Source organism: Galleria mellonella, unplaced genomic scaffold (genome assembly GCF_026898425.1).
Source record: "Galleria mellonella isolate WM207_F2 unplaced genomic scaffold, CSIRO_AGI_GalMel_v1 utg38, whole genome shotgun sequence".
NCBI classification, from domain to species: domain Eukaryota; kingdom Metazoa; phylum Arthropoda; class Insecta; order Lepidoptera; family Pyralidae; genus Galleria; species Galleria mellonella.
The window spans coordinates 2,345,007-2,361,080 of NW_026442090.1; the positions used below are offsets into that span (position 1 = coordinate 2,345,007).

General features: G+C 33.2%; 1 protein-coding gene across 2 annotated transcripts in view; it reads left to right on the forward strand.

Moving 5' to 3' along the window:
* Positions 1-9,323: 9,323 nt before the first annotated feature.
* LOC113509309 (uncharacterized) overlaps positions 9,324-16,074 on the forward strand; it is a 45,024-nt gene continuing 38,273 nt past the window's right edge. For both annotated transcript variants that reach the window (XM_052897876.1, XM_052897875.1), the window contains exon 1: positions 9,324-9,436. The gene's annotated coding sequence lies outside the window, so the exon portion shown is untranslated. The remainder of the gene's footprint in view (positions 9,437-16,074) is intronic.

Below are 16,074 nucleotides of genomic sequence, written 5' to 3' on the forward strand. Positions count from 1 at the left end.
AACTTTGTAAACACTAATTGTATGTTATAGTGCTGCTTGGAATAAAATTAACATAGAAATTATCCTCTACAAGTATATTGACTAAATTAACATTAATTATGGCGTATGAAATACTTACATCGCCATTGTTTTTGCACGTTTTGAAACGTACTCATTGTAACCGTATTTTGAATTGTCTATCTCTTTAGAAATATTCAATAACGAAACATTTTCTAAAAAAAAAAAACTGTTGCAAAACGATTTTAATATTTCGAGGTTCCCAAGGTGTGTCCTAGACTAATACAAACATTTCTAGGTAAATTTCTTGGCAGTGTTATCCAGACTATATATTACTGACCTTGAAACGTGAAATAATGTAAGTTGGTTATTTGTTATATTACGAACTCCAATCATTTACAGCAGTTAAGTTTATAAAATTTGACAGTAGATAAATTTCAGAAAAAAGAATTATTCCTTCTGTGTTGCAACTGAAATAATCGGATAATTATAATAGAGTATGATTTTAATAAAACTAAACGAACAAAAAGTTCATTATTTGTTGACGACGATTTCGATTGTAACTAACCGAAAGAAAATAAAAACAAATATTTTCATTTAAAAATTAAAATGCTGAACCGATTTTGATAAAATCTCTATTGGACTATCCTTTCAGATAAAAAATTTTCAAATCGATTTGACTAACGGTGTTATGAGGTAACAAACGTAAAAAAATACTATTGCATTAAGAACCTTCTTCTTTTTAAAGTTGGTTGAAAATACAACCGAATTGATAACCTTTTTTTTTTTTTAAATCGCTTGAAAATAGAACCGTGTTTATTCATACTGACTCTAAATAATGAGTGAAAGGTCGCGTTCGATATCTGTATTGAATTAAAAACTGGTTTGCTTGTTTACTTATTGTAAGTCGAAACTAAAAAAAAAAAAACAAAAACCATAGTCTTGGAGATCAGATCAGCAATCAATGGCTAATTATCTCGTCTCCCGCATAAAACCGTATAAAATTTGCAAATCGTGACGGATCCTTCTTTAATTCCACTGATTTTCTTTTAGCTGCTCAGCGAAGTATAGAGAATCATGTTTTTAAAGTGTACATTTATGAAATTATGTTCAGACATTTGACGTAACATGTAGGTGAAACAGATGGACAGATTTTCATAAATAGTATATCATTAGATATATATTTGACTTAATTATACTACATGATGACAATTTGAAATATAAAATGGCAACAATAAACTGGGTATATTGTGCAATAAACTGTCAAAACGAATTTTATACGCGGTTTTTTTTTTTGACTCACGTCTACTCGTTCTAATTTTTTATTATTTCTTGAATTGAATTTGTGATTGGACATCTTTAAATACATAGTATATAATTTTATAACAAAGACGCTGACCGCGTCTCTCTGTCCGAACCACATTTTTACGGAAGGTTAGTACATACAACACTTCCTAATTATATTTTTTGTATAAGTATGTATATATTTTTTTCCTTTATAATAAATTTCACTAACGCAAAGCCGGGTCTCTAGTATCTAAATATCCCACATGAACATTTCTCATGAAATAGCCACGTTAAAATAATGAAAACAGGCGTCCATTTATTTTTATGTTTCTCAAGATTAACGGACTTTAAAAGCAAACTTCTCATATTTATTTTTATGTGTAGATAAAAGAGATTTTGAATTTCTATACACACCAGTTTGAACTAGGACAACAGCGCGCCAAACCAGTGTAGTTAGTCTACAAGTTAATGGAAGTACCGGGACGAATTCTTTTTTCATACTTAGTGAAAGTAACACACGTGTATATATATTTTTGTCCGTCTCTATTTATACTGCAGATGTTATATATTTATATTACCTGTATATATGGTACCGTGATGTACTCTATCTAAATAGTCAAATACCGTAAAGAACTATTGATCCATGAACTTAAATCCTTCACTGTATTCAAAAGATAAATTGATAGTATCTAACAATATAGGCGTATATAAGAAGGGGAAGGTGTATGTTTACCATAGAATTGTCTAGTGCCCAAGACCCGAGTGGATCTTTTTGTTATGTGCAAATACATGATTAATGGGGGGGACAGGGATTGTTAGTAGTGGGATCCAACAGACCCATTACTAGCAATATACCCTAACAGATCGACCTCCACGCGGTTCCCCCTGGAAACCATCGTGATTAATTTTTGATGAATTCATCACGATGGACCAACTGACCTGCCTTTTCATCCTCACCAATGATCCCTCACTGGTGCCCCGCCAGCGTATCCCGATAGCGCAGGTGGGGTGACCATTCCATTTTCATCCATTAAAAAAATACATGATTAAGAGTACATAAAGCCCCCCTGGAAAATAATCCTAAATATATCAATCTGCGTTCCAAGCATGAAAACTACACACCAATCCCGCCAAAAAGAGGCGGCCTAAGTTCAGCAGGTTGTCTTGAAAAGATTGCTCTCAGCAATAAGACCGCCTTACTGTACTTATACAATTGTATCGTTATATTTGTAAATTATCTTGCTTATTTCCTATATTGTATAATACAAATAAAATATACTCATTCATTCATCAGTTATAAAGTTTTTACTTATGGTTTTTAAAGTAACGTAAAATGGCAAAGAAGCTGACGGCGCCCTTAATGGTAAGTTGTAACTGTCGCCTATAGCTTGATAATATGAAACAATAATTCGTGAAGACATGAAATAATAATTTGTGAAGCTTTTGATAACCCTCTTGCATTGCTGTAAACTAAAGCGTTAAGCCTCTGTACCCAACAATTTTGCTACCATTTCATACCCTTCAACTGAAACAAATGTAATTACAATAGTTTGATATTTATATTGAATTAGAGATATTGCAAGAATTTTGGAAGATGATATACACTCTTTGATGGTATATCAGTATAAAACATATACAAAACTTTAAGTGAGACAACCATAGACTTAATATAACGTACAAAATTGTTTTTTTACACAACTTAGAATGGCAAAAAAGCTGACGGTCCACCGGATGGAAAGTGGTAACCGTTGCCTATAGACATGAGCAGTACCATGGACAAACAGAGTATACTGTCTCGCCCATTCGCGAGGAATAACACCTGAGTCCTCAGGAATAGCAACGTATGGAGGGTATGCGTTGCTATTCCTGAGGACTCAGGTGTTATTCCTCTGTACCCAGTAAATTCACGCCATATCCCACCCTTCAAACCGAAACACAGCCATGCAAACAACTGCTTCACGGTTGAAACACGAATGGGGCGGAGGTACCCAAGCAATCGATTTTTGTACAAAGTCTCCATCTGGTAAATACTAAGTTAAAACCATAGATTTAATATAACGGCTTAAGTATTAAGTTAAAACGGTAGACTTAGTATTCGTATACCCTACCTAGGTTAAAACCGTATTCAATATAATTACATGTCGTACTATAATAAAAAAACAAAGTTTTTGCATGACACCGGGACAAAGATACATTTGAATGTATCTTTGTTTGAACAGACAGACAAAAATTCTAAAAATGATTGGTTTAGCTTCTATTATTCTTATATATTATTATTATGTACATAAGAGATATTTAAGAAAAATATTAAATATCTCTTATTTACCTAGAAAACACTGTTAAGTTACAATTTTATTATATTAAGTAACTATTTAGTGTGAGACTATACTGCACTGTGAAATAAGCTCAGAATTATTTATTTATTTTATCCTGTATTCCAGTATTATAAAGCCGATTTCGCTAACAAGACCCCCACAAATCATGTTACGATTACGAACTCTGCGTTTATTATAATAAGTGTCAAAGTTTACAAAACGTCAATGTAAATCGCCAATGTAAAATGCCAGGCATTCGATGATATTTATGTGACTTGAAAATAACCACGATCGAGGCATCGAGGGAAAATAGGGGGCTGATTTTATATAGTCTAATATATTTTGCGATACGGTAAAAACGTGAATAAACCATAATCTGTAAAGGACAGACTGTTGCAAGAAATGTAATAATACAGTGTATTCATGAAAATGGCCGTCTTATCCCGACATAGAATAGACTACCCCTTTCTTTCCCATGGGTGTCGTAAGACGCAATTATGAGAACTTAATGGTCGAGGGATGGACAGCAGTGTCCCTCTTAAAAGATCAGAGCCTAACTGCAATTATGGGGGGAAAGGGATTATTAGTAATGGGGTCTATTAACCCCATTGCTAGCAATATACTCTCTCAGGTCGACCTCCACGCGGTTCTCCTTGGAAACCATCATGTTTAATTCTTGTCGAAATCATCATGTTGGGCCAACTAGCCTGCATTCATTTTCACAACCTATTATGTTCCACTGGTGCCTCGTCGGTGTATGCCGATAACACGGGCGGGGTTACCATTCCATTTTCTCCCATTAATAAAAAAACTGCGATTGTCAACCCGCCTGCCAAGTGTGGCAAATACAAGCAAATCCCCCTTTAGGAGGGAGGCATATGTTCAATAGTGGACAGTTAATGGCTGATGTCATCATTCATAAAATTAGAGTACATGTACTTTCCATAAGAAACTTTTGAAATCCTTACAAATATTATAAATGAGTTTGTTTACTGGCTCTGTACCTACGTATTTACCATTAATGATGTAGAAATACATACGCTAATGGGAATAGGATTGTTAATAATACCAATAATATATCCTCTTAGATCGACCTCCACGTGGTTCTCCCTCGAAACCATCGTGGTTAATTCTTGTCCACTTCTTGATAATAGACCAATGGGTCTATTTTCATTCTCACCTATCATCTCTCACTGGTGCCTCGCCAGGGTATGTCGATAACGCAAGTGGGGTCACCATTCCATTATTATTCATTAAAAATACATAGATTACTTTTTACTCGTGATAGTCGGTATATCTCTATCACGCTATCACTAAATTTGTTGTCTGTGGGGCTATTCATGTCTATAAGTGACGGTTACAATTCGTGTGTTTATGTGTAGCATATTTTTAATGGGTGAAAATGGAATGAAAATGCTCTCACGCTATCGGTATATGCTAGCGGAGCACCAATGAGAGATGATGGGTAAGGATAAAGACAGGTCAATCAGCCCATCGTGACGAATTCACCTGGAATTAACCACTATGGTTTCCAAGAGGGTCCGAGTAGAGATCCACCTAACAGAGTATAATGCTAGCAAAAGAAATACTAGTCTCCATTACTAACAATCCCTTCCCCCCTTTACACCATGTTCTAAGTCGTTTTCCAATCTCTGTTACAAAAATAAATATTTTTATAGTATTAATAAATTAGGAACTGTCCTGAAATTTTATCCATTCGATTTAAAATAAAGATTAAAAAGAAAAAAAAACAGTTTGCAATTAACGAATATATCACGTAATGTACAAAAAAAATCTCAACTGAAATGCATCTAGAAATCTGTTTCAACTGAATTAATATTTCAAAAATGCATCTAAATTGTAAAAGCTGTAGGTACGCAAGTTCTGTTATTTTACAAGGCCCGATCGCTATCGGATCTTCGGAACCAGTACGTTAATCAGGTCCTTTTTAGGCTACATCGTGTTTACGATTGTTATCTCATAGCTACAAGCTGGCGCAATAGCTTAATGTGGGTAATAGTAATTGCAATTGAATTATATGGTACTTTTACTTACTGTTGGTACTTTACCCCTCGGAAGAAACAACGCATGTTTTTAAGATGTCTCCTCTAAGCGACCGTTTGCCAAATTGCTTAAATGTTGTTTGACTTAGTTTACTATTTCTAATGGTAAATATAAACATAAATAAATGTAAAATAAACATAATCTATAAACGTGACAAAATCGTAAAAGTGCGTGCTATATTTAAATTCTTAATAGTTTGACTATGCCATAACACACGCTGTCAAGTTTGTATGGAAGGTTCAAAAATTTTTGTTGATTTTATCCCTATGTTTCGTTGAATTGTGAAAAATTGTGTATCACAAAAAACCGATTTTAATTATAACAAAACCAGTTATTTTGATTGAAAACTATCGTATTAAACTGGTTTCAATAAAATTTCTATGGGACTAAATCAATTAAGTCAATCAGTTCTTTGTGTTTAAAAAGGTATTTAGTTGCATGATGTTAAATATTAAAAATAGATCGCCATGTTGCTTCATTTATTATATCACACTAGCGGCCCGTCCCGGCGTCGTATGGATGGACATTTTTACATTTTAAAAGTAGCCATTAAGGCTGCACACGCGACGGAAGCTTGAAAATGAAGTAACTTCTCCCGTTTTCCCAACAGATCCCTTGACTGCTCTGCTCCTATTGATCGTAGCGTGATGAAAAATATACTATAACCTGCCCCGGAGTATGAAGAATAATTGTGCCAAGTTTTGTTAAAATCCGTCGAGTAGTTTTTGTTTCTATAACGAACATACAGACAGACAGACAAAAATTTTACTGATTGCATTTTTGGCATCAGTATCGATCACTAATCACCCCCTGATAGTTATTTTGGAAATATATTTCATGTACAGAATTGACTTCTCTACGGATTTATTATAAGTATAGATAGATAATATTAATCATTAATTTAAGAAACTTTAATCCAATTATTATTTATTATTAAAATTAGATATTACAAAAATTAATGTCACAGTGATGAAAAGTAAAAATTTTAATAACATAAAAATTTATACAAATACATAATAATCTTTGAGTATATTATATCAGATAAAAGAAGAAATTTCCAAATTGATTTACAACTGATGGAGTTATGAGGTAATAAACACAAAAAAAGCCAAATCGAGAACCTATTTCTTTTGAAGTCGGTTGAAAATATTCAGTTTCGCTAGTATAACATTCTCGTAAAAATAACATACAACTCTCATGCAACGTCACTCTTGAGGACTATAATATACTATACATGGTATATCACTGTCCTTCAAATTGAAACACATAAATGCACTCATTCGTACTTCGGAAGAAATACGCGAATCGCCGGTGCCGAGATTAATTACTTAATACGCTCCTAGGGATTTACCATGAAAAATGAAATTCCGAATTTTTTACTCAATTTCGTGTTTTCGTTCTTACCAAAATCGGCCCAGTAAATGGAGTTTTACAATTTGTTCGTCGTAAGTCGCACCATAAAAATCCAGAAGGACGATATTTTAACATTTTTAATATTATTAAACGGCATCTATTATGTAGTTTTACCATCAAATTTGTGTTTCGTTCATTCATTTTACGGTGGGCTCTTCATTTTACTATGCCATCTAATCTTCCTTTCGTTTCAGTTTAATATAATTTCTTGAATATTCTACATAAGTAAAATAACATTTGTAAATGCATGAATGTAAATATTTGTAAAGATATTCGAAAATTTGTTATTCAGTCACACTTGAGCGGCTGATGGGATTTGAATGAAATTTAGTACACAAATTTAAATCGTATCCTAGCTTAACACAAGAGATGCTTTTATCGTATTTTACGCGGAGAAAGCCACGAATTACAGCCCGTCTGTAGATAGATTAACTTCTAATTAGATCGACTGCTAAAGCAATATTAAGCTGATGGGAATCTTCAGAGCTCTGATACGAGGAAGTTGGGAATCGTTAAACGAGATCTATGTACTATTTTATCCTTATTTGTTATTAATTACCTCACAGTTCCCATCCCACCTCTCGAGCTTCATTACGATGGGGTTGGTAAGAAGTAACCAGTTTAGTCAGATACCTAAGCTCGGTCTATTTTTTCATACTCGTTTGGAGGAAGCGGGACGGAGTGGATCAAAGTAAATTGGATAGTCAACGGACAGTGGCTACACACCGTCGTGCTGCTCGTCAAATATTTTTGTGTGATACTCATGCACAGATAATATAATGCTATATAACACATTTGCAAGGAGTCAGTGGATGCAGGTGGCTCAGGACCGTTCTTTATGGCAGTCTATGGGGGAGGCTTATGTCCAGCAGTGGACGCATAATGGCTGAAATGATTAAGGTACGTAATTACAAGTTATCCGTTACTGACATACTTGCAAGTGAGTTTTTGTTCTCTATGGCTTAATCTTCTAAAAATGCACAATACTAACTCCGCAAAAAAACGCAATTTAAATCATAAAAAAATTACCATGAGGGAGACTTTGTACAAAAGTCGATTACTTGGGTACCTCTGTCCCATTCGTGTTTCAACCGTAAAGTAGTTATGTTTGCATGGCTGTGTTTCGGTTTGAAGGGTGGGATATGGCGTGAATTTACTGGGTACAGAGGAATAACACCTGAGTCCTCAGGAATGGCAACGCATGGGGGGTATCACGGGCGAAACAGTATACTCTGTTATGTCCATGGTACTGCTCATGTCTATAGGCGACGGTTACCACTTTCTATCAGGTGGACTGTCAGCTTGTTTGCAATTCTAAGTAGTATAAAAAAAAATTGAATTACGAAATTTAGACTTTAATGTCGAGTAATCGATAGAACGCTCGGGAAAGTGTATTAGTAAATTCACAAGAAAAAATATTGAATGAATACCAAGAAGAATATAATGATTCACTCACTTGATCTGACATGGTGATGCCCAAATTTCTCTACTAACCCATAACGGTCGTTAGAAATTTCTCTCTTTAACGTAACGTTAACCTAAGGCTCTATTAAACATATTTGAACTTGGTTAATTTGCAAAAAATCAATATTATGTAGGCAGAGGGTTTAATCAAAACCAAAAAATATAGCAAAGTGGTGTACGAGAGAAATGTTAGTGGACCACTATTCTAATTTTACTCTTTTGATATTAATTTGTCAACTGTACTTATATTTATTCATACGATTGATTGTCACCTTGTTAATGATTGATCAATATAACCACGTATCCAATTGATTAACGATTACTTATTTTACTATACAAGGGAAGATGCTTACGAAAATAATCTTTATAATTTAATTTTACGTTTATTCTTGTGCTTACAAATACTAAATTATATAACTATATAAAAATATTCTATCTTCTTCTTCTTATATTCTAAATTATTTCGAAATATACAAATCTAATTTTCGATACAATTTATAATATAAGATAAACGAGAAGGTAAAATATTTTTATATATAATTTAATATTTGGAAGGATAGCAGCGTTGTTAACACATGGTCTCGACACGATGTCCAGAAACAGAATATACGCATCAATATGATAATGTGTTCCATATTTAAATTTTAATTTTTTATTTATAATTTTATTTTTCTAAAAAGATAAAAAAGGTGCTAAACCTTCATTATGGTACGTAGGTCTTATGAACCGTATGTTACATCAATAAGCTGAGTATAAAACGAGTACGGCGGCTGTTCGGTGCCTACTCGCCGCGCGCAAGGTCAAGTGCGAGCGTCCAAGTCATTGCTCCTCGCGTGCGCGTCGCATAGCTGCGCTTGCGCCAACCGCATTACAGTGGCCGCCGATTTGTGTACGCGGTAAGTTTTAAAGTACATCTATTTATTTATTACGTAAATAGTTAATTTTATAAATAAATAAGAAAAACGATTTAATTCCAATAAATAGACATATAGATAATTTAATTTAAGAAAAACAATATTAAAATGGGAATATATGTTCGCGATAAGTTTTAAACAATATTTATTTATACGTATATGACAGAAAATGCGTATGACATATGAACAAATATATGAGCAAAATTGTCGAAACTTCAATAAAAAGATTATATAATTTCATAATTAAAACAATTAAACTAAAAATAAACTGAACTGGGCAGTTGAATTTGCGGTTAATTAAACAATATTTATTATGTAAATGAAAATTTGAAAAAAGCTCTTGCCTGAAAAAAGCCATCTTTCAATAATATCTAATAATAGTGAAAATTTAAAAGTCAAGTGCAGAAAATGCAACATAGTATTCATAAATACCAATAAAAAAAATGCAATATTTTAAGCAAAGTGTCGTTTTGAGATGAAAATATTGTTAAAATTATCGCTAAAAATGTTTTCAAACAGATAAAATATATTACAATATAAAAATGATGGTTTAAAAGAACTTATTTAAATAAAAATGATTTCATATAATATATACTTTATAATGTTACTTCATTTTAACTTTTAAAAGCAAGCTAAATATTTTACGATAATTTACATAATTATGTGTTTTTATTCGTGATTATTTTTTAACAGAGAATATATTTATTTTTATTTGCTTTCGTGTAATGTTAATTTTTTTTACAAGAAAACCAATTTCAATTTTAAAATTAAAACAGTAAGAGACAATCATAATAGTAAATGACATTAATAATCTTTTTTTTTAAATAAATAAGTACATTTTTATTTTTCTATAAGTTTGATTGTATAAAAAAATCTAATCGTTCTAGAAACTTTACAAAGAATTGACAAATTAATACGATTCGAAATTCCCCTTCAAAAATGGGAAGATTGTTTAATTTTCTTTTTGAACTAATAATATAAATACTTACTAACTTCATAACATTGTATTACACGTTGCTAACTTTATTACATTTAGTGAATACAATATTATATTGACATGAGATCAATGAAGCCGAAGACCATGGTCCATATAAAAGACTTCAACGGCTATTGGACGGTCACAAGTGCTCGTCTCACATCAACGATTATTCTAGTTTCTCACGTAAATATATGTATTTACGTGAGACTATAGTTACATAAAAGTATGCTTTTATGTAACTATAGTTATACATATATAATACCTATACTTATGTAATATATGATAACTATAGATATTTACGTATGATGACACTTAGTACATAAAACTCCCGTGTCGGTCCCGTAAGAGTTATATAAAAAAAAATATATTAAAAAAGATTTAGTACCTACATCTGTTGGTACTAAGTTTTTTGCTATTAATTAAATATATAATATTACAAAAGCATTATTATTATATTTGATTTTTAAAACCGCAACTTCATTTGTTTTGAGACAACAAAAATTAATATGCAGTCATCGTATGCAAAAAAACTAATTACTTCTGAGTTAGAGAATAAATCAAGTAACATACACACACATATGCACATATACAAAGTCACAGGTAAATTAAGAATCTGCTCCTTTTTAATATCGTTTAAAATAATTATTATTGACGGCCTTCATTAACCAGTAATACTTTCGCGAACTATAAATTACAAGAATTAATGATCATATATGATATCATTTCATTATAATACATAAATTCGTCTTCACTACGTTGCATAGAGCGCAGGACTTACAGTTATTTTTATATGATATAATTACTATAATAAATTGCCAGTGTATTTTATTGCGTGTGAATTTAGCTTAAGAGATACGATTTAATTAAGTCTGCTTCTATTTTTTTTTATTGTTTCACTACCGACTAGTCCCGATTTTGCTCAACTTGTTTAGAAATATGAAAATATATCTTATTATAAAACTTTGACATGATATAATGTAAAACATTTTAAGTGTAGTCAAGTGAAATTATATATTTAAAATTAATCTATTTCTTTCTTTCTAGTTCGATACACGATTACATCAAATCTAAAATACAGCATTACTAGAGTACTATAATCTCGTAATTTACCAGAGGGAGACTTTGTACAAAAGTCGATTGCTTGGGTACCTCTGTCCCACTCGTGTTTCGACCGTGAAGCAGTTGTGTTTGCATGGCTGAGTTTCAGTTTGAAGGGTGGGATATGGCGTGAATTTACAGGGTACAGAGGAATAACACCTGAGTTCTCAGGAATGGCAACGCATGGGGGATATCATGGGCGAAACAGTATGTGTGTGTACTGTTATGTCCATGGTACTGCTCATGTTTATAGGCGACGGTTACCACTGTCCATCAGGTGGGCCGTCAGCTTCTTTGCTATTCTAAGTTGTATAAAAAAAAATTAAATTAAACATATTATATTTTATAATTATTCTCAAATCGTACAGAAGTACATAGAAATAATTATTGTAAAACTAACATCATTCTATACAGATTATTAGAGATAATGAAACTTTATAGAAAATCAATCATTCAATATGTAACACTAAAAATTTCACTGAACTAATTTTATAATATTTAATAAGTGTGTACCGTTGTTGTCTAAGATACAGGTTTTATAACTTAGTTCAGACACAGATGTTTAAGTTGATCAAAAATGTACAAATAAATTTAAGTACTTACTTTTACTGGAATCCCAGTGCTGAGTTTTTTATAGTCGTAGTTATGCAATAAAGTTATTATTATTATTATTATAAAACATCAATCTGTAATCAATATAAAAAAATGTAATTGAAAATATTTCTGAGAAATCTTTCAAATATATTTGTTATACATAATATTGGAATTTCGACTGTAATGCGTTGGTATAATGTTGCAAATTTAGTGTTCGGTGCAAGTGATGAGAATCTTGCGAGGACGCGGTGCGTCAATATTGTTGCGGAGGCATCTTACCGAGACTTGATTGCTGCAATTCGCACTTTAGCTGCTAGAAATGTAAGCGAATCGAGATTATAGTACTCTAGTAATGCTGTACTTTAGATTTGATGTAATCGTGTATAGAATTTTAAAGAAATAAATAGATTAATTTTCAAAATTCAAACATTAGAGAATTATATTGTAGAAATAATAGGTTTTAAGACTTTTAACATAAAATTAACATAAAAATCAGATTATGAATACTATATATATATATATATATATATATATATATATATATATATATATATATATAAAGCAAAAACTTTGTACCCCTTTTTATGAAAATTGCGCAGACGGAGGAGTAGTATAGTTTATATAGAGAAGAAGTACAGAATGCTGATTTTTTTAATTATGCATAAAAATACATTAAATAAATAAGAAAAACATTACACGCACTACCGTGCATTTGACAAATACACGCATATATATTTTTTTATTTATTGTTAAAGTCTATGGTCAAATTGAGAATAGACTAATATTATATATATATATATTCTTTATTGCACTTGTAAGTTACATATAAAATAATCTATTTATAAATGTTGTGAGCAAGGGTGGACTTATCTCTGACAGAGATCTCTTCCAGTCAACCCAGTACAGTAAGAAAGCATTTCGTTAGCGGACAGCTGAAGTGCTACAACTATTAATACATAAACAAATATACAGTTAAATAAAATATTAAAATATATAATAAAATATTACATAAATACATACACTATAAATATATACAATACCTACCTACTTATATAGTATATGTTAAAATAAATTAATATACTACATACATTAGAAATTTCGTTTAATGATTTTAAGATTTGAGAGTTCAATTAAAAAAATACAAAAAAAAAAAAAAATATTACTCAAGGGAAAGAAAATGTGATTTTAACCTCTTCTTGAAAGAGGTAATAGAGGGACTCTCTTGTATGTGGGAAGGGAGTTTGTTCCATAACTGGACAGCTCGATACGAGAAAGAGTTGCCCATAAAGTGTGTCCTACACACAGGAAGTTCAAGCATCCTGGATTGCAGTTGACAGGAGCGTTTAGGACGGACTGGTGGTGGTAATAATTTAAACCGGGAGCGGAGGTACGATGGAGAATTGGGGTTATTGAGTATGTTATAAAGGAAAGAAAGGATGTGCATATCACGTCGAAGTCGGATAGGGAGCCACTTTAACTGGTTGCGAAAGGCAGACACGTGATCGTATTTACGAAGACCAAAGATGAACCTAATAGCTAGGTTTTGTAAACGTTCCAGCTTGTTTAGAAGCTCCTCAGTCACATCCAAAAAACAGACGTCGGCATAGTCAAGTATTGGGAGTAGTAGAGATTGTGCGAGCATAATTTTTGTGTTTACCGGGAGAAAGTATTGGAGTCGCTTGAGAGAGTGAAATGAAAAGTACATGCGTTTACTGAGTTCATTTATATGACATGCCCAAGACAAAGTGCCGTCCATTATGAGACCAAGGTTCTTAACTTTCTCGGCATAAGCCACTGGAACTCCATCATAATAAAGTGCCGGTATCTCGGACCAATTCAACTTGCATCTCATCCTGCTGCTGCCAATAATGATGGCTTGTGATTTAATAGGATTTATGAGAAGTCCAAATGTATCAGCCCACGATTGTATTGCACATAAATCAGTATTTAAGGCAGCAATGGCATCAGACAATCCAGGCAATGCGAAGTGTCTGTAGAGTTGTAGATCATCCGCATACAGATGGTAGGGAGAATTAATATAACGAGAGATATTGTTTATAAAAATTGAAAAAAGTAAAGGAGAAAGCACGCCACCTTGAGGTACACCGGCAGTGAGCGAAGACCAATCCGATGAAGCATCATTGGCTCTTACACACTGCCGGCGACCGAAAAGATAGGAAGAAAACCATTCAATAGCAGAAGAGGATACGTTTATTGCTCGGAGCACGGCAAGCAAAATGTCAAAATCTACTGAGTTAAAGGCACTAGTAAAGTCAAGAAGAACAATAGCTGTGAGATTGGTGTCCTCCATGGCTCGCCGAATGTCCTCAGTGATATTAAGTAGTGCTCCAGTAGTGCTATGGGAAGGACGGAAACCTGATTGGAAAGGGCATAACAGGTGATTGACCGTGAGATACTGATGTAATTGATTGTGAACTACTGATTCAAGGACCTTAGAGAGAATGGGGAGAATGGATATGGGGCGGAATTGGGAGAAGCTGGTCGGATTCGGAGTTTTGGGAATTGGAATAATAAAAGCCTTTTTCCACTGTATTGGGAAAACATTGCATTTCAGCGAGTAATTTATAATGTGTGTAATTACGGGCAATATCTCATCCAACACAGGCAGAATCATATCGAGGCTTAAGTTGTCACTGCCAATGGCTTTGGTAGATATGGAACAGATAATCTTTCTGACAGCGTCTGTGGACACCATACGGAAAGTAAAAGGAGAGCAATCAGGCACTTCGGCATTAGAAAGATATAAAAGAGAGTTGACCTTAACAGAATTACTTAAAGAAGAGGGAGGAGTGGAAAAGTGAGTATTCAAACCATTAAGGTCCAAGTTGTTAAGAGATTGATTAGAGGATTTGCCTATGCCTAAAGATTGCAGAAATTTCCAGACTTGTGGCTGGGAAAGGTTTTGAATGGTAGAATGGATATAGCGACGTTTGGCATCCCTACACATTCTGTTGCAGATGTTACGTAGTTTCTTATAAGCTCCGAAATTAACCTGAGATTTATCGTGCTTATACCGGGCCTTAGCTCTATCCCGCTTAGCCATAGTTCTTCTAATTACTGGGGATAGCCACGGAGCCGGTGCATGCCTAATACGAACAGGACGAACTGAAGCATGAGCATCATACAGTTTCAGTAATTCCAGATTTAAGATCTCTACCATCATGTCTACGCTATCAGCCGAGAGCAAACTCGACCAATCCATGCGTCTCACATCCTCTCTCAAACGACTCAAATCCATATGCTGAAAGTCACGAAGCAGACGAACCTTGCCTTTAGTCTTAGGAGGGCGTACCCTATAAGAAAGATATACTAGATCGTGATAAGAGAAAGGAGAGCACATTTGCCCATGATAAATGGCCATATAGGGATCAGAAACAATCATGAGATCAATAAAGGAAGGGTTACTGTTAGGGAAATAATGTGTCGGATTTGGCAATGTCAGTATTTGAAGATTTAGCGCAGTAGTTAATCTCTTAAGTTTACTCGCTCTGTTGTCATCCCTCAACAAGCAGGTATTTAAATCTCCCATAAGAATGACATGATCATACTGAGTCACTAAATTTTCTAGTAGATGCTCTAAGGTGTCAAAGTAATCAATCCTGTTGGAAGGACAATACAAAACACCATTTTTACAACATATTATTTGCCTTTAATATTTTAATAATGTCAATAGTCTTACTAAATGTCAAATTAACTATAGTAAATTCATTTATTACAATATGTTATAGTCGAATTTCGACCACTAGGTGACCACTAGTCTATATTGATTAATCTGAGTAGTAAGATTACATTTTTTTTATACAACTTAGAATGGCAAACAAGCTAACGGCCCACCTGATGGAAAGTGGTAACCGTCGCCTATAGACATGACCATGGACAACACAGAGTATACTGTTTCGCCCATGATACCCCCCATGCGTTACCATTC